At 33.3% G+C, this 20,898-nt stretch overlaps 1 protein-coding gene across 3 annotated transcripts in view; it reads right to left on the minus strand.

The window, feature by feature from the left end:
• TTC29 (tetratricopeptide repeat domain 29) overlaps window positions 1-20,898 on the minus strand; it is a 724,023-nt gene that overhangs the window by 178,411 nt on the left and 524,714 nt on the right. The gene's annotated exons all lie outside the window — the stretch shown is intronic.

Consider the following 20,898-nt stretch of genomic DNA (forward strand, 5'->3'; position numbering starts at 1 on the left):
CAGGCATAAAAAATTAAAAGAGCATACGAATATCAGAGATTCAAATATAGATTATGTTACTAAGAAAGATGGCATCTATAAAACAATACACCTAATGACAACAGCTTCAAAATATATAAAATTAACAGAAAAAGGAGGAATTGATTTCAATGCATTTTTTTCATAAAATTATAAATTAAATAGAGAAAAAAAGATTTGAATAACAATTGTCTACCTTGATTGAAATAACAGGCTCAATCTAATGATTAAATTCTAATAGTTTTCTATATAAGAACTATCTACCAAATAGAGAATATATATTTATTTCTCAAACATATAAGGAACATTTATAAAAATTAATCATGTACTAGCCATACTAAAAATTTCATAAACTGATACCATGTATGGCACATCTACTGATCACGAGTAAGTACTCACTCCCCACTCCTGCATTCTCCCTTGCAAAATTAAAAAAAAAAAAAAACCCACAAGAAAAACCTCTTCACCTGCAAATTCACAAATATATTTCTAATTTATCCATTGCCAAAAGGGGAAACCACTGTAGAAATTTTCATATATTTAGAATGGAAAGAAAAAAATTAACTGTTAAATCCTGGGGGAAGAAATCATCATGATGCTTTTGTTAGAGAACAAGAGCAACTCTGATGAGTAAAGAAGCGAATTTTCAACTCGGGAAGTTAGGGGGAAAAAATCCTAACAAAATAAACGATGGCATGAAGTCAAATAAAGGACAGGGAGGGAAATACTAAAGGCAAATGCTTAAATTAATAAAATAGAAAACAAAAAATCTGGCCCATAAAACAAAAAAATGACTATGTGAAAAGACAAATAAATTTGCAAGTACTATATAATCAAGAAAAAATGTTTAAAATGGCATCAAAATTATACCAAAAATGGAAGAGGTAATATAGCTTCTAATTATAGAAATGCTAACTTTTAATGTAGCAAAAGAAAAAAATATGGATCAATATTATTATAGTTTAGGTACAATATTCTGCCTACACTGGCCCCCCCAAAAAAAGAACTCACAGCAAATTAAAACCATAATGAATAAGTAGGGTTTATCCTAGAATTCCAAGGATGATTCAAAATTAGAAAATCTAGTAACTTTATGATAATCTCAGTAGATGCTAGAAAATTATTTAGTAAAGATCAAAACTCATTCATGATTGAGAAAAGTAGAAACTAAAAGATGAATTCTTTATCTTGGTAATATGTATCTATTAAAAACAGACAGCATAAAGCTTCATGTTTCGTGATACATTAGAATCATATCCACTAAAGTCAGGAATTTGAAGGGATGCCTGCTGTCACTGCTATTGTTTAATACCATGTACTGTTAACTGGAGGTTCTTGTCGATGTGGACTCCATATTTTAATGATACCAATTCTCCTAAAATAACATATAAAATCAAGGCAGTCCCAATAAAATCTCAATGAAATTTTCCTGACTCTTGACAAGATAATTCTAAATTTCATATAAAGTGGTTAATGTACAAGAAAAACCTAAGAGGGGACTGACTGCCAAATATAAAAATATATTTTAACTATATTAATAAAATGAGTTGTGCCATTGACATGAGAAAAGAAGTAAATCAATGAAATAGAATATATGTACATGTGTATGTATAGACACATGAAAATTTGGTATTTAGTAGAAGTGGCATTTCAATTCAGGAGAAAGTTTTGGGGACAATTGGTGATCTATTTGCAAATTTTGTTGGTATTATTTTTTATATATTAATATCACTATACTTTTATGTAATATAGATGAAAGTATATGTTATATTACCTTTCTACATTTAATAGAACATTTAATTGATACACTTAAATCTCAATTTCCTAATCATTTTCTTAACCTTAATATATGTGATATGTATATATTAAACCTATATCACTAAGAAATTTCAGGTGGTTAATCACATTAGTTTTTTTTTTAAGTATAGTTGACTTACAATGTTGTGTTAGTTTCTGGTGTACAGCATAGTGATTCAGTTATACATATTTTTTTTTAGTATTCTTTATCATTATAGGTTATTACAAGATATTAAATATAGTTCCTTGTGCTAAACAGTAGGGCACTGATATTTGTCTATTTTATGTATAGTAGCTAGTACCTGCAAATCCCAAACTCCTAATTTATTCTTCCCCCACTTCCCCCCAGGTAACTTTAAGTTTGTATTCTATGTCTATGAATCTGTTTGTTTTGTAAATAAGTTCATTTGTGCCATTTTTATAGATTCTATATAAATGATATCATATGATATTTGTCTTTTTCTATCTGACTTAATTTCACTTAGTATGATAATCTCTAGGTCCATCCATGTTCCTGCAAATGGCATTATTTCATTCTCTTTTATGGCTGAGTAATATTCCATTGTGTATACACCACATGTTCTTTATCTATTCATCTGTTGATGGACATTTAGGTTGCTTCCACGTCTTGGCTATTGTAAACAGCTGCTGCTATGAACACTGGGGTACATGTATCTTTTCAAATTAGAGTTTCCTCCGGACATATGTCCAGGAGTGAGATTGCTGGATCATACGGTAAGTCTATTTTCAGTTTTTAAGGAATCTCCATACTGTTTTCCATAATGGCTGCACCAAAGTACATTCCCACCAGCAGTGTAGGAGGGTTCTCTTTTCTCCACACCCTCTCCAGCATTTATCATTTGTGGACTTTTGAATGAAGGCCATTCTGATGGGTGTGAGGTGATACCTCATTGTGGTTTTGATTTACATTTACATCATTTTTAAAGTAACTTGTAGACACTTATTTTGGACTTCTGAGTTAGATACTTTTTTTCTTAGATACCACAACTTCCTCTTTCTTGAATTCTCTTTTCTTTCCCCTAGATTCTAAAGTGACTATTTGGGCCAGGGATGAAGGGCCCAGAAAGACTGCATAGGAAAAGATGTTTCCCAGTCCTCATATTTTCTGTAAAGATTTAAATTTTGCCCTCAGCTTTGGTTAATAGTTTATCTAGGTATAGGATTCTGAGTTAAAATAATTGTTCTACATATTTTGAAGACATTCCCCCTTTTTATTTTAGAACCACATGTTATTACTGAGAACTGTGATGATAGTCTGATCTTTATTTCTTGATGACAACCATTCCTCCAAACCCTGAAAGCTTCTAGTATCTTCTCTTATACTTGGGATTCTGAAACTTCATTAAAATGCATCTAAGTGAGTTTTCTTCTTTTTTTGTATTTTGTTTTTTCTTCCTGGTAACTTTGGTAGCCACAGCCCAACGATCTGTGGTTTTTTTCCAGTCGAAGTATCTATGTCTATGTATCTCTCCATCAATATTGATCTATGTCTACCTATATATTTATTATCATTCATTCTCTCCATTTTCTCTTCTTTCACTTGTATAAAATATTCACCACCTGGATTATGTTCTGTATTCATTCCTTTTAAAACATTTTCTGTATCTTTTCTGTTTTTAATCCCACGTGTTGAGAGTTATCATTATCTTTCTCTTCTATCCCTTCTTTGAATTATTTCAGCTACCTTTATCTTTGAAGGATTCTTTTTCTTTAAATTCTTTCATAGCATCAGGTTATATTTGAGGGATGTAAGATTTTCTACAGTGTCTGTAAGGAAACATACTGGAAATCTTTCAAAGTTCCTCTTTTCCCTATAGAAAATTTGTTTCAGATCATGTTAAATGTTCTTTGTTCATCTTTTTCTTTTGTATTGTAATACTATCTCAAATATCAGAGGCTATTTGTCTATTCATAATAATGAAGTTCTAGATCTCTTAACATAGATAGTAGGCTTGGGTTTCCTATTTGTAAGCTTTATCCTGAGGTGTGTGGGTGGGCAGAGCGCAGGCTGGGCATTCCTTGCACCAGTGCCAATGAAAAGGATGGTACACTAGCTTCCCTGACAGGAAGAGCACAGGCCAACTGTTACTTTTTAAGATTTTTTGCATCACTGTTCATAAGGAATATTATTCCGTGGTTTTCTTTTTATGTAATGGCTTTTTCTGGTATTGGTATCAGGATAATTATGGTCTCATAGAATGAGTTGAGAAATGTTTCCTCCTCTTCTATTTTTTGAAGAGTTTGTGCCAAATTGGCATTATTTTATTTTTCAAATGTTACAGAGAATTCACCAGTGAAGCCAAATGGGCCTGGAATTTTCTTTATGGGAAGTTTTTAAACTGTTGATTCAATGTCTTTAGTGGATATAAACCCACTGTGTTACTTATTTCTACTTAAGTGAACTTTGGTAGTGTCTTTCAAGAAATCTAGCCATTTCTATAAACTGTTGAATTTATCAGCATAAAGGTTATTTCCTAATTAGCATTTTAATATTTGTGTAATTTGTGGTGATGTGTCTCCTCTTTCCTTTCTGAAATTGGTAAGTTGTGTTTTCTCTCTTTCTCTCTGTTCAGTATGGCTAACTGATGATCAATTTTATTGAGCTTTTCAAAAGACTAGTTTTTAGCTTTATTATTTTCTCTATTGTTTTTCTGTTTTCTGCTCTCATTTTACTGTTTCTTTTCCCCTGCTTTTTCTAGTCTTTTAAAATGGAAGTTTAGGGTAATGATTTTAGAATTTCTATTTTTCTAATGTCAACATTTTAATGCTATAAACTTCCCTTTAAGCACTGCTTTAGCTGCATCCTACAAGTTTTGACATGCCATGTTTTCTTTTTCATTCAGTTCAAAGTATTTTCTCATTTGCTTGTGATTTCCTACTTGATCCATGGTTTATTTGAAGTCTACAGTAAATATGAAGTAAATATGAAGGCTGTTTCCACATTTGTGGGGTTTTCCAGCTATCTTCCTGCCATTATTTCTAGTTTAATTCTACTCTTGCAAGAGAAAATAAATTTTAGAATTTAAATCCTTTTAAGTATATTTAAATTTGGTTTATGGCTTGGAATATCATCTCCTTTGATAAATGTTTCCACATGTACTTGAAAACAACGTGTGTTCTACTGTTGTTTGATGTAGTGTTAGCTAAATGTCAACTATTTAAGTTGACCAATGGTATTGTTGTTCAAGTCTTGGATAGCCTACTAGTTTTTTTAATCAATTATTAAGACAGCAATGCTAGAATCTCCAATTATAATTGTGGAAACTGCTTTTCCTTTTCTTTCTATCAGTTTTTATTTTATGTATTTTGAAGTTCTGTCATAGGAATACAAACATTTAGGATTATGCCTTCTTGATGAACCAACTTATTTTATCCTTATGAAATGTCACTTTTTATCCCTGGTAATAGTCCAACTATTTTCTGAAAATGTATTTCTGAAAATCTTGGAATCACTCATTTTTCTTCCCTTCTTTCTCATCATGTTAAGAATTTACCATCTTTAGTACTTCTGTGTGGTCATTTCAAATGCAGGAAGAAAATGTGTTTAGCCATCCATCTTCATCTTGGAGTGGAAAAAGCTCTAATCTAAACTTTTGAGACAAATCCCTTGTTCTATTTCTCTGGCTACTTTGGTTGCAGGATAAGAGATTGTTTCAGACAAGCTTAAGAGGATTTTATGGAAATATGAATCAGGATTTATAGAATAATTGCATCCTTAAGAGACGAACCCAGAGGGAGGTTCTAGACCCATAGTAGTAAGGCGTCTAGAGGAACCTAGAAATCTGATCTCTGATGTATGTCTGACTCATTTCCTTTCTAGCTTATTCATTCTTTCCTTCTATGAATCATTTTTTTTCTATCTCATTGTTTCTGCTTCTTTATAACATTAGATTGCCTTTGTCAAACTACTTAACCTCCCTAAGCCTTGGTCTCTGGGAGTAATAACAACTCTTCACAAGTTTATTGTGAGGATCACTTAAAACACAGACCAGTACACAGTATTAATTTAATATATTTTACCCATTACTATTTTTGCCTGAAATAAAACCTAGCTAAGAGATGCAATATTTGTGTCAAGCTGTCTATATACCCTTCTCAGTGTTCATTAGGTGGGCAAAGTTCTATTATGTTGCTCTGTTTTTCTTATACAAAGTCATGGGATAACTTTCTTTTCGAATTTAGTATCAGGAAAAAGTTTGTCTCTCTTGAAGAACTGCTATGTTCCCTTTCATCAGCTAATGAGAATTCTATCGTCCATCACAGCTCCCTTTTTGCCCAGTCTGCCCAGTTCAGAGTGAAATTTCTTGAGGAAAACTGTATTAACTCTAGTGGGGAGCATATTGACATACTTCTTTAGTTGCCTTTCATTTTCTATATATAATCTGATAGCTATGTAATATAAAATGTTAACTTTAAGTTTCTTCAGTCCTCTTGAGAATGAAAGTTAGCAAGAAATAAAAGTTATTTTATGTAAGTCAGAAGAATCTTACAGGAGAATGAAACCGTTTTCAAAGAACTCTAAGTCTAGAGCAGAGTCCTTTCCTTATGGCAATTCACAGTAAGAAGGACGTTTTACATTGCAATTCAGTACATGCACATATATATTTCATATATGTATCTATGTGAGACAACAGTTTAAAAGCACTAATACTCAAAATATTCTAACCTCTTTATAAATATTAACTCAATTAATCCTCATAACTGTTTCATGACCCAGGCCCTATTATCAATATCCCTAGTTTTTCAGATGAGAAAACTGAAGTATACAAAGGTTAAGCAACTTGGCCAAAGTTGACTAGTTACTTCGTTGGTAAAAGTAGAGGTGGGATTTGAGTCCAAGGAGTTGGGTTTCAAAACCTGTGCTCTACTTCATTATACCTGGCAGCCCCCTCTGTGCAGTGCACCCATTTCTATTTTATTTTACTACAATCTCTTTCGTATTTTAAATGATGGTCATGATCTCCAAACTGATGGGTAACCACTACTCACTAAGGAATCACAATCTATAGTTTTTTTGTATTTTTCAACATTAATCAAGAAGAAAAAAAAATCCTAGATGTATGTGATTATCAATGGCTATTAAGGGAGTTTAAACAGAAACTCTGGACCCTACCATGTGGGTAAGGATGGATCAAGAGAGGCCTCACAGAGCAAGAAACAGTTAAGCTGAGGCTGGAAGAGAAGTTTACCAAGTACACAAGGTATGGGGGAAGGATAAGGGCATTTCAGGCAGAGCAAATGTACAAGGCTACAAAGGGGTAAAAGATCACCATTCATCAAATACAGTTCATCAGCTGCATCAGTCTCTGTGAACTGAACCCTGTATGAGTACTGAGGATGCACACATGAGCAAAGCAGCCCTGGCTCCAGCCCTCCTGAAGCTTTAGTCTAGTAGAGGAAACCAACTAGCAGTGACAATGCAGTGTGGTAAGTGCCATGATGGGTGGGGTTCTGGGTATTACAGGGTGTTACAGTAGCAAGGTTATCTAATATAACTGAGCCATTTAAGAGTGAGTAAGAATTAGGCATGAAATAGTAAGGGGAAAAGCATTCTAGGCCAAGGAGATGGGAATACACTAAAGCTGGGAGACGAAAGAGAGCATTGTCTAATGAAGACCTGAGTAACTTCAGAGACAAAATGGTATAATGGTTAAAGAATTGGCTCTGGGACCAGATTGCCTATATTCAAATTCTTGCTCTTCTACTTATTAGCTGTGTGAACATGGGCAAGTTAGTTAATATCTCTGTGCTTCAATTTCCTTAACTGTATATACAACTGACAAAGATTTTTCTAGGAGTAAATGAATCAATACATGTAAGGCACTTAGAATGATGTCTGAAATATAGTAAGTGTTCAACAAATATTAGACATTATTATTATTTTGACAAAGAATACATTTCAAAGAAGGAATGGAGATTACATTGGCAGAAGTGTAGTTGGCTTAGTTTAAAAATATTGATTTAATGCCTACTAGGTGCTAGATGATATTATAGATACTGGAGACCAAACAGTAAACAAGACATTAGTTGGGTACTCAAGTCAGTTCAGAAGGCGTTGTCAGCTTTGACTACTGCCTTTACTCACTCTCCACATTCATTCTATCGGTAACCTCCAACCCCCCATCACCAAAATATATTCTAAATCAGACCATTTCTCAACATTTCCACATCTACCCTGGTCAAGCCCCCATTATCTCTGTCGGGCTGCTGCCTACGCAAATATCCACAGAGCAGCCTGAGTGATCCTTTTAAAATGAAATTACATCATGTAATTTCCCTGCTTAAAATGCTCTGATGATTTCACAATATGTCTAGAATAAAATTTAAGCTCTTCAAAATGAGTTTGACTAAATAACTTCTGATCCTTTAGAAATAATGCGAACATAATGAAAAAAAATTAAAGAGCAAAAGAAGCTTGGAAAGATGTTTTCTCATTGATACCTAAGGGTTTTGGAAGACATTATAGTAGTTAATTATGATAATGAGGAGCAATCAATTATATTATGGCACCCCTATTAGGACAGTTACAACATATTACTAACTGGAGAAAAAGTAGCTTAATAACTCTAAGAAGAGTACCATTCCAATTTTGAAAACAAACAAAAATAAATTAATACATTCATTTAATTAATTAAAAAACTGAGGTGATCCACATTGTTGACTTTCCAAACAACCAAAAATTTTAAATACAAAAACCTAGAATGAAACCAAAAATAGCAATTAAAACATATTACTAAGCTTTTCTAAACTGTATTTCTCATTTTCCTGCCATATGAAACAGAGTAAGGTGAACAAAACAATACTTTCTTACCACATTTCAATTATTTAATTCCAACACAACGTAAACGTGTTGAAAAGGGTCCCTGTAGAGCCTAGTCAATAACTGTCCTTCCAAGCCATGTTCCCCAAAAGTTTGACCTTTTAACAGAGGCCAACTCTTTATCTTCCTTCAAATCTACTGTCATTTCAGTATGTTAGCTTCCTCCTTACAGTTTTGATTCAACGAAGTTGTAAAAACAAGGTTTCCACAGAAAACAATATAGCCAAGCTTGTTAAGTAGGAAAATCTAATTTTTTATACATTTCTAGGTCAATTGACTTGTCTAAAGATGGATCCACATTTCTCTTGATGTTAAAATGGAAGGCTATTTTTCCAGAGCTTTTCCATTTATGTCAACAGTTTGCATACATATCCCGATGTTGATTAGCCTAAATCTAATATCTAAATAAATAGGGTATCTCTGTAATTATCATTATAAAGGAACTGTCAAGTTTTGTCCAGGGTATGAATTACGATGAAGAGGACCTATTCTTCAATATCTGAGTTTTCTAGCAATATATGATTTTGCTTAGTGTGCTTCCACATTAGCTTGAATAAAAGTGCTTAAAATGCATAGAAAGATTTTTATATAGTGGTATGTAGAAAATTGGGATTAACAGTTAAATCACAGAGTCTGAGGAGATATACATATAATACACACACACACACATACATACATACAGACAAATACTCTATATCAATATGTAAAAGTATGTATATTTGTAAACACATGCTTCCAGATGAAAGAACAGAGTATTTAAAATGATCTCAAAAACTCATCCCAATACAAAGTTGTGAAAGTTTCCAAATAATCTAATTAAAAATAATCAAGAAAAAATATTTCCTACAAATATATTTATTCTTATTTCTTATAACTAGACATTGATTTTTTTTTATTTCAAAAGAGTATGATAATGAAGAGGATTTGGGGAAAATGGCGGAGTAAGAAGCACCTGGAAGCTGTCTCCCAGCCTAGACAACAACTGCAGTCTGATGTAACTATCTTGGAACTCTGGAGTCTATTGAAGTCTTCCAACTTACAGGGGAAGGCTTGGACAGTAAACTGTGGTTAACTTTGCTGAATTTCAACTCTTAGCCCACCAGCACCTACTCATCCCCACCACCCGTCTCCATCATAGGCATCCATCTTATTGTTCCTGGACCAGCTTTCAAACAATTTGCAGGATCCAGGGTAGATGAGAAGGACCCTGTCCTCCAAATACTGGGGCTCTGTTTTCTAATTGTTGATTGTTGCTTCTGATCATGGAGAGACAGACATGGGGGTGGGAGCAGCCATTGTTGCACACAGACTCCCATTCTTATAAGCCCATTCTTCAGGACTAAAGCAACTTGCAGGGGATTCAAAGGGACGATGCCTCTCTAGCACCGTTCCTCCACTTTTCATTTTTTTTTTTTCTCACCTTTTGAGAACCAGTCATTAAACATTAGGACATTTGAAAGCCACTGGTATATAGGGGAAATTAGAAAGTCACCACACACGCCCAAGGGAAGGCACAGGCTCAGAAAAGACCTGAGAAGACCTTAATTTTCACTTCAGGTTGATCCTCATAAGAGGATCAGAAACAGCTTACAACACTAAAACAAAACAAAATAAAACAAAAACAAAAAGCAGCAAACCCTGAGAAAGGAAAAGGAGCTGATTACCAGAGTTGCCACATTAATAGATTCAAATGTCTAATTTTCAACAAAAACTTACAAGGCATACAAAAATAACAAAAAAACAAAAAAACAAACCCCATGAAAGTATGGTCCATTGAAGGGAAAAAAATAAAGCAACTGAAGCCATCCCTGAGAAAGACCAGACGGCAGATCTGCTGGAGAAAGCTCTTAAAATAAGTGTCTTATAGATGCTAGAAGAACTAAAGGAAGATAAAAAAAGAAGTCAAGAAAAAGATGTATGAACTAAATGGAAATAGCAATAAACAGAAAGAAAACATAGGAAGGAAGGAAGGAAAAGAGAGAGAGGTGAGTAGAAAGATTATTTAAAGAAAAATGGCAAAATTTCCCGAATTTTATAAACATTATGAATATAAAAATTAGAGAAGTTTGACAAACTGTAGGTAGGAAAATTCAAAGAAATCTACACTCAGACACATTATAATCAAACTCCCAAAGGCAAAGACAAAGAGTGAACCTTGAAAGTGGAGGCAGAGAAGAAATTCATCACAAACACAGGATTATTTATAAGCAGATTTCTCACCAGAAACTTTGAAGGCCAGAAAGAAGGATCTTTTATATTTCAAAATGCTAAAAGAGAAAAACTGTCAACCAATAATCCTACATCTGGCAAAACTGTCCTTCAAAAGTGAGGGAGAAATTAAGACATTCTTGGATAAACAAAAGCTGAGGAAGTTTCTTTCTATGGGAACTTCCTTGCAGCAAATGCTAAAAGGAGCCCCGCAGGTTGAAACAAAAGGACACTAGACAGTAACTAGAAGTCATATGAAGAAATCAAGGTCTCTGTAAAGGTAAACACACAGTCAATTATAAAAGCTAGAATTTTTGTAACAATAGTTGGTAACTTTGTATTTTGTTTTCTACATAACTTAAGAAATTAAAACACTTATAAAAATAATTATTCTAAGAACTAGTATTATTATCACTTTGATTTGTAATTCCTATTTTGTTTTCTACATAATTTAGGATACTGCATTAAAAAACAATTATTAATGTATGTGTGGGAGCAAGGGATATGTGGGAAATCTGTATACCTTCCCTTCAATTTTGCTGTGAACCTAAAACTAAAAAAGTTGTCTTTCAACAACAAAAATTATTAATGTTTTTTTAACACAAAATTTATAAATATGTAATTTTGTGACATCAATAATCAAAAGTGGTAGGGATGGAGCTGTCAAGGAGCAAAGGTTTTGTACATCAGTGAAGTTAAGCTAGTATAAATTCAAAACAGAGCAGTATAACTTTAGGATGTCAGATGTAATCCTCATGGTAACTACAAAGAAAATAGTTATAGAATATACACAAAAGGAAATGAGAAGGGAATTTAAATGTTTCACAACAAAAAAAAATCAGCTAAACATAAAAGAAGACAGTAATGCAGAAAATGAGGGAAAAAAAGCTATAAGGCATATAAAAAACAAATAGCAAATGACAGAAGTAAGTTCCTCCTTAGTAGTAATTACTTTAAATGTAAGTGGATTACACTCTCCAATCAAAAGACAGAGACAGGTAGAATGAATTTAAAAAAACATGGTCTAACAATGTGCTGTCTACAAGAAATTCACTTTACATCCAAAGACACAAATAGGTTGAAAGTGAAAAGATGGGAAAAGCTATTCTGTGCAAATAGTAACAGAAAGAGAGCAGAGATGGTTATATTAATATCAGACAAAATAGATTTGAAATCAAAAATGTTTATGAGATAAAGAAGGACACAATACATTATAACAGGTGATAAAGAAGAACACAATATATTAATGACATTTTCAATACAGCAAGAAAATATAACCACCATAAACATTCATGCATTTAGTAACAGACCATCAAAATAAATAAAGCAAAAATGGACAGAATTGAAGGAAGAAATAGACAGTTCACCATGATAGCTGTAGATTTCAATACCTGACTCTCAATAATGGACAGAACAACCAAACGGAAGATAAGTGAGGAAATGGAGGACTTGACAACACAATAAGCCAACTGGATATAACAGACATATACAGAACACTCTACCCAGCAACTAGCAGAATACACAATCTTCCCAAAGACACATAGGACATTTTCCAAGGTAGACCATGTATTAGGCCACAAATTAAGTCTCAACTGATTTTAAAAGATATATATCATACAAAGTATCTTCTCTGGCCACAACTGGATGAAGTTAGAAGTCAGTAAGGGAGGGAAAATCAGAAAATTCACATATTTGTGGAAATTAGATAACGCAATCAATGGATCAATAAAGAAATCACAAGAGAAATTAGAAAATACTTAGAGATGAATGAAAATGAAAACACAACATAGCAAAACTTATGGAATGCAGTGAAAGCAGTTCTAAAGGGGAAATTTATAACTAGCAATGCTTAAATTTTACAAACAAAAAAGATCTCAAAAAAACTTTAAAAACAAAAAAGATCTCAAAATCAACACTCTAAACTAATAATTTAATGAATTAGAAAAAGAACAAACTAAACCCAAAGCTTGCAGAAGGGAAAAATAAAGGTTAGGAGAGAGATAAATGAAATAAAGGATAGGAAAACAATACTAAAAACTCAATAAAACCAAAAGTTGATTCTTTGAAAAGGTCAACAAAATTGAAAAATCTTTAGCTAGATTAACTAAGGAAAAAGAAGAGAAGACTCAAATTACTAAAATCAGAGATGAAAATGGGGATATTACTACCAATTCTACAGAGATAAAAAGGATTCTAAGAGAGCACTATATACAACTCTGTATAACAAACTGGATAACCTAGATGAAATGGACAAATTCCTAGAAACAAAACCTACCAAGACTGAATTGTGAAGAAATAATTAACCTGAATTGGCCTATAGTTAGTAAAGATGATGAACCAGTAATATGAAATCTCCCAACAAAGAAAAGCCCTAGATCTGATGGCTTTACCAGCAGATTCTATCAAAAATTTAAAGGACTAACACCAACCCTTCTCAAACTTATCCAAAAATTGTAAAGGAGGGAACATGTCCTAACTCATTCCTAACTCATTGCCTTAATACCAAAGCCAGACAAAGACACCACAAGGAAAGAAAACTACAGTTTCAATATCCCTTATGAACACTGATTCAACAAAATATGAGTGAACTAAATCCAGCAGCATATTAAGAGGATTATACACTGTGGCTAAATGGAATGCAAGAATATTTCAATATACTAAAATTGATTGATGTAATACATCATATGAACGAATGAAAATAGAATTATCAAATTATTTAGCAATTCCACCATTCAGTAAACCTGAAAGGAATTGAAAACCGGGACTTGAAGAGATATTTCTACACCCACATTCACAGCAACGTTATTCATAATAGGGAAAACATGGAAGCAACCCAAGTGTTCATCAAGAGACAAATGGATAAGCAAAATGTGGTATATACATACAATGGAATATTGTTTAGCCTTAAAAAGGAAGGAAATTGTTATATATGCTACAACATGGAAGAACCCCAAGGACACTGAATACCTTAGAAAAGCAAGAGTACTTGTGAGCCCATACTGATTTGCTTTAAGAACTGAGAAGATGACATTGTTTATTATAACATCTTCTTTTTCCAACATAGAAAACAGAATAGGGTATGGATATGAGTCAGGGGGATAATTTTTATATGATTGTAGCAATATCAGTATTTTGAGGATAATTTTTAACTATAATGGAGAATGGAAAAGGGTCATATTAGTTTTGGTTCTTCCCACATACGCTTTTCTTGATACAGACAGAACACAATATCAGAAACAAAACTCAACATGATAAAAACGTCTTGCTCCTTGAATTACAGGTGATGTGGCTGGGTCATTGTTCATCTCACTGACTTTTGGTTCCAACTGATTCACCTTCTGTGGTACCTGGGTGCTTATTCCCCTTTGTCATTTTGCTCTTCGTTACTAAATTTTCCAAATGATTATTAAATAAAATGCCATTGTGTACGTCCAGGTTTATGAGCTATTGTAGGAAGAGTCATATTCTCTGGCTATATTCTATACATTTCTAAAACAGTAGGTTTGTACTTAAAGCAATCTTATAGTAATCATAAGTTTAAGCAATTTTTAGACATTTAAAAAAACTGAAATAGCTGATGAGATAGCTGAGCATAATGCAAATTATGTTGCTTAATACAACATAAACAATTTCTGAAAAGTTTGCTGTAAGTTGAAATTTTTTTTAACAGCCCCCTCATTGGTTAGCATTACTAAGTTTGAAATGTATCTCTTATTAAAAACTTTGTCTTTTAAACACGAAGAAAAATAATACCCAGTACAAAGTAAAATGTGGAACTACACATATTTAAGGGAAATAATATTACTACATAAATCAACACTTAAAGTTAATGCAAAATAATTAGGTAATTTATATTATTAGTAAATGCTTTAAAAGCCAAAGAAAAATGATCAATGATAGCTAAAGTGAAGACTGTCTACATGTGTTTCATATAGAGAATCTCTTTCAATTTCAATGGGAATTTCCTATTATTATTATTATTATTATTATTATTATTATTATCATCTGCAAATAGTTGTGGAAATCAAAGATTATCAAAGTTAGGTAACCTGCAAAAGATTACACAGGCATTAATAGCAATAGCAAATTTCCAGCTGAGGAAGAAATCAGCTCCCCTAAGAGCCAGAGCTGCAATGTCATGACTCCTATGCTTTTCTCTGACAAAGATTTTTTAAAGTCTATTTAGAACTGCTACATTTAAACACCAGATGTGAAAATAATATTTTAAACAAAACTTTTAAAGGACAGAGAGACATAAATGCCTAAGAAATTGGCATTTCTGTGGTCTGTTGACCTTTGACATCTTTCCTCCTTTTTTTTTTATTGATTTAGATTTGGTTTCAGTGTAAATTTGAGATCATTTTTGCATCTAGTAAACAATTTTTTAACGTTCCTTTCAACTGCATTTTTCTTCAATTCCCAAATTTTAAACTTTATTGACATCAATATTCCTTTTAAATAAAATATGGTTAAAACCCTCTTTCCTTTCCTAGTTTCACATCCTAGAGACCTGCTGTGGAAGACAGTACTAGAATAAAAATAAGTAAATAAATAAAGAAAAATAAAAAGGAGTGGCATCCCCTACTATTTCCATCTGTATTCTCTGTTGCTTTTTTATTTTTATTTTTTAGCATTCAGGAGAAGGTAAAGTATAGTTGTCTCTCTATAACACCAAATCCTTGTCTCTTTTTCTTGAATCAGGAAGAAGATCTTAAAACCCAATTTGCTACCTAGAAGGAAAGAGGGTCACCTTCCTTTCCTTCTCTTTCTTGCCTATTCCTATTAGTCAGATAACCATTTATTTGGCAAGTGGCATCTTCAGAAAGTTTAATTTGCAAACCTCTGAAAAGAATTTGACTGATTACAGAGGAGCAAAATGTTTTGAAGAGAAAACATAATACTATCACAAAATTAACCAAAAGTAAACAAAATGAGAGAAGCAGAGGAAAAACTCAACTAAAGGGGCCTAAATTTCCATGATGTTATCATGAAATATTATATCCTGAGTAAACATCTTCATCTTGTTACATAGATTTTGAGGGCCTGACCATTGTGCAAATCCAGATGCTAATTTTGCACATAATAAATATCTTGGTAGTTTGTAAAGGCACCTTTGGAAGATAATTTTGGAATACGTTCAAGATGAAAACCTAAGATTGGGAAAATGCTGATTTACTTTAACTGAGTTATAATACAATTTAAAATGAGGCGGGAGAGAAAGGCTTTAAAAGATATGAAAATAGATGGCTCTCTGTTTCTTTATAATCCAAACTCGTTGAACATGGTAACTGATAGTCCTATTTGCCACTGTGCTGACAAAGTGACAGTAAACATCAACTGGTGATGCTTGAAAGATACTCTAAAAGAAATCAGTATCTTAGGGATGTACGCAATTTTGAACTAAAGCTATTCTTCCATATAACAGAACTTGATATCTGAAGCAGAAAATAATATTGAGCAGATTAACATTCTCTGTCCCCTGATAATTTTGTTTATTTGTAGCCTCATACATAGCTAAAGCTGTAAAAACTGCCCCCTAGAAAAGTTTATTTGAATATATAAATGACACTTTTATTACCTAGCTACTCAAAGCAATTATGATATGATAATAAGTGATACTTCAAGTCCTTCAAAAAGAACCACATTCTGATAATATAATACAGAATAAAAAAACGAAAGAAATACAATGTGATCTTCTTTAGTTGTTAAAGATCAGTTAAATACTATTAATGAACTATGTAAAGGCTTATCTAAAAACGTCAAATTATCAGTGTCAAATATATTGTATGTTAGTACAATATGCTTAAAAAATAGCTATTAGGCACAGCAATAATCTGATCACTTAAAAAGTAATGAAGCATACTAGAATTCCATCTGTAAATGTAAATGGTAAAAAACTCAGAAGCTGTTTTCCTTTGAAACATTTTCCCCATTCCAAAGTAAAATGATCCCTCATCGCTTGGATTTGGACATTCCAGTAACAACTACTTTAGCTTGTCCTGTGCTCAATTACTCATTTAAATTTTATACTCCTACTCGTAAACATAAAACACTTTTGAGGAGTTAAACTTCCTCAACACATAGTCAAACCAGCTACCTACAACACTGAACTAAAAATATTATAACCAAAGAATATTCAAAGCAGGATGCCTATTTCATGGTGTTAATAAACTAACATTTACTCTTCACTCATTTATTCATTTGACACCTAGTTACTGAGCTCCGCCCATGTGCCAGGCCCTGTTTAAGCCCTGGGGATACAGTGGCATACACACAGACACAGTCTTGTTCCCGTGGAGCGTGCATTCCACTAGGGATGAAAACAGTCCACATACAAACTCTGAACACAAGATGAGGACCAGATGACAGGAGAAATACACCCAGCTGATTTGATTGGGAATGAGTGTGGGTGGGGTGAGAGCTACTCAATTATGGGGTCAGGGAATGGTAGACCAAGGAGGTCACATTCAAGGTGACACCTGCGTAACAAGAAGTATTAGCAATAAGGCTACACTGAGAGGAGTGAGTAGTGGGGAGAATGGTGAGATAAGGTCAGAGAGGTCAGCAAAGTCCAAACCATATAGGACTTTAGGCCATGATGAAATCTTTAAAGCTTATCATAAGAATAATGGGAAGCTCTTGGAGGTGAGTGTCCCCATGATCTGAGTTTTAAAAGATCACTCTGGTGGCTGAATTTGGTGGAATTCAAGGGGATATGAGAAGAGCAATTAGGAGACTATTCTAGCGATCTTGGTGAGAGATGATGGTGGCTATGCAATGAACAGAAGTAGCTGAACACAAGACATATTTTGGAATTATATCTGATAGGACATATTGATGGATTAGATGGGAAAGTAGTGGTGAAGGCAAGGTGAAACTCAAGGCTGCCTTGGTACCATTTACGGAAATAAGGGAAGACTAGGGGAGGAATATTAGAAGGCAGTAGAGTGAGGGGCAAGAGAGGTAAAGCGAGAGTCCACTTTGGGGCCATATCAACCTTGGAATGTCTATTATGTATCCAAGTAAATACGTCAAGGAGGCAATTGGATATAAGTTTGAAGCTTAATGGAGAGGTCAGGGCTGGATTTCTAAATGTGATAGTCATCAGGTACTGATAATATTTAAAGCTATAAGACTGGATCCAAATAATGTAGCTGGAGTAGCAGCTCAAAGACCCACCCCTAGGATGACCTACCACCGAGAGTTTGAAAAAAGAAAACCAGCCAGCAAAGGAGACTAAGGCAGCATAGTCAAAGAGTTTGGAGAAAAACCATAGAACATGGCATCCTGGAAGCCACAAGCACAGAAGGTTCAACAAGAAAGTGTTCAATTCCATCAAATAATGTGAAAACATCAAGCAAGATGAGGACAGAAACATGACCATTAGGTGTGGTAAAAATGGAGAACATTGGTCACAGTAAACAGATTTCAGTGAGTGCTGGGTCTGGAAACCTATTTAGAGTTAATTGAGGTAGGGATGGGATGTGGAAATATTGCAACAGGGCTTCTGGTTACTGTGAAGGGTAGAGGAAAACAGAATAGAATCTGGAGGAGGATAAGAAGTCAAGAGAAATACTAGAGTAGATACAAATGCTAGAGAGACTGATCCAACGGAAGAGAAATTGATGATGTTGAAATAAAACATGCTTAACTGCTGGAGAAAGTCTTGAAACAAGGAAGATGGGATGGTATCCAGAACACAAGTGGATACAACACCCATAGATAAGAACAGGAACTCTCCACCCACTGCAATCGGAGGAATGTCACGGAGTGTGAGTTTACATATAAGTAGGTTGGTATATTTTGGAGTAGATGACAAAGGGTGATTCTGGGACTAGACAAAGAACACACTATAGGATATCAAAGCTAGTGGACATGAATTTTGTAAGTATACATTTCTACTATCATCTTAGAGAAGAATAAGCAGCATAAAGAGGAATTTGAGGATACATCTTAGACACTGCTTTTGCCTGATTGAAATTTGATTCATCAGTTTCTCCCCATTACATCTTTGGATACTGAGGATCTGTGATGCACTAGTCTGATCATTTTATAATGCTACCGGATAGGGAGCCAAACTCAAAATCTGTCTTCCGTGGTCAGTTCCACCCTACCATCTTGGTCTCCTCTAACTTTTCCTAGACTTCTAGGCTGTATCTCACAGTACAATCAGCACTCTTTCATTCCATATTTATTTCCTGCTTGAATGTCTCATTGCCTCAAGTGGAGACAAGGATGAGACCAAGTATTTTACAATAAAATAACATTGTTTTTCCCTCTGTGAAAAAGCTACTATTAGGCACATAATAAATGCTTGTTGACCAATTTTTTTTTTTTTTTTTTTTTTACAGTTGGATGGCTAATGAAAAGTTTCATGCAGCAATTCCTTAGCTAACAGAATATGCATAATTCCTCACGGCAGCTGCTGGGTATTGCTAGGAGATGCTGAAATCAATTTTCTCCTTTACATGCTATTCAATTAGTTTGTTTGGGACAAGGTCTAGAATGCATGATCAGTCAAAAGCTTAATAGTGAGCTAATACAAGTTCCCTTTCCTACTAAGGTTTGCACCTACTATCTTAGGGAAAGAGCTTTGGTCTAAAAAAGTATTCAAGCACAAGAAGCTTTAAAGAGAATGCAATAGTAAGGACTGAGAATTACCCAGTGCTACTTGTTTTCTGTAGCATAATAGGGATTTGAAATCAATTTGGTAATATCCTTAGTGAAAAAAAAATTTGTTAAGAGAACACTCATCAGCATAGCTTATTTTGCATTGTCTTAGAACAATGTTTTCTTCAGTGCAGACTGAAAGCTAAGCAGATTTTAAGTATATGGATGTCTAGTTTGTTAATATATGTGAAGCATAGGTTTCATTTCAAATTTAATTCCTAATTCTTAAGCCAATTAGAGCTATTTGGATGTCATTATATATAAGTCAGAATGCAAATATCACTCATATACATTTTTATTTTAAGAAGGAATTATATCATCAGACAAAATTGACCTTTAATTTATCCAACAGGTTACCATGGAAAATTAATAAATTAGCAATTTAAATAACCTTTAAAACCAACAGTCCCAAATACTACACTAGGTAGCCAACAGAGCTCCAAGGAAGACAGTGATTATAATTACTATAAAATTTTGTCACTCTATAAAATAAAGTAGCTACTGACAGAATGAACTATTCCATTTTTCCATGTTAAATATAAATTGACAAAGATCATATCTAACAAAAAGAAATGTATCTCAAGAGATTTAGAATTTTAGACTGTTTGAAAACTTACACCAAAAATATTACTAGGAATACTTTTTCAGTGGAATCCCATAGCATTAGACAGTACTAATAGAGACAATCTTTGTAAAGCTTTTATTGTATAAAATATGTTAATTGAATCATTTAATGAACTCTGTAAGATGCACGTGCATATACAAGATTTCTATTTGTCAATGCTTACGTCTAAAAATCTGATAACAGAGTCACAAAGTCTATAGGTAAGAAATATTAAATCTTTTTAGCTATTATTCTAGGTTTCTATTTATTTCTCACTAACCTACGTGGATTTTCATACTGTTTTTACTCAGACCGTAAATTAGGTTCTAACTAGCAGTAAAATGGCAAAGTTTCCATTGTTCATTAAAAAACAATAAATCCAGACAATTTAAAATTATTTTTAAATTGGCCAGTAAACTATGTTCCATTAATTCTTTTTGTGGGTTCTTGGTGAAGGAAAGAATATAAAGATTTTTTTTTTAATCACCAGGAAAAATAAGATATATGAATCTCTTAAAGCTTTTTTTCTCCCTGATGGAGGCAATACATCTTAAAAATGGAAGTTATTAAGCAGTTAATGGCAAAGACTTAACTAAAATATTGCCAATATGATGGTATAATATCTTGGTAAATACGAGAATTTTGAAAGTCATAAAATTAAAGACTTTGATATGTGTAAGATCAATAGACATGACTTATCACTATTAATATAAGCTTTAATTTTTAAGTGCCATGTTCCAATGAAAAAGTGAACTGCACA

The sequence above is a fragment of the Camelus ferus genome, chromosome 2, assembly GCF_009834535.1.
Source record: "Camelus ferus isolate YT-003-E chromosome 2, BCGSAC_Cfer_1.0, whole genome shotgun sequence".
In the NCBI taxonomy this organism is placed as follows: Eukaryota; Metazoa; Chordata; class Mammalia; order Artiodactyla; family Camelidae; genus Camelus; species Camelus ferus.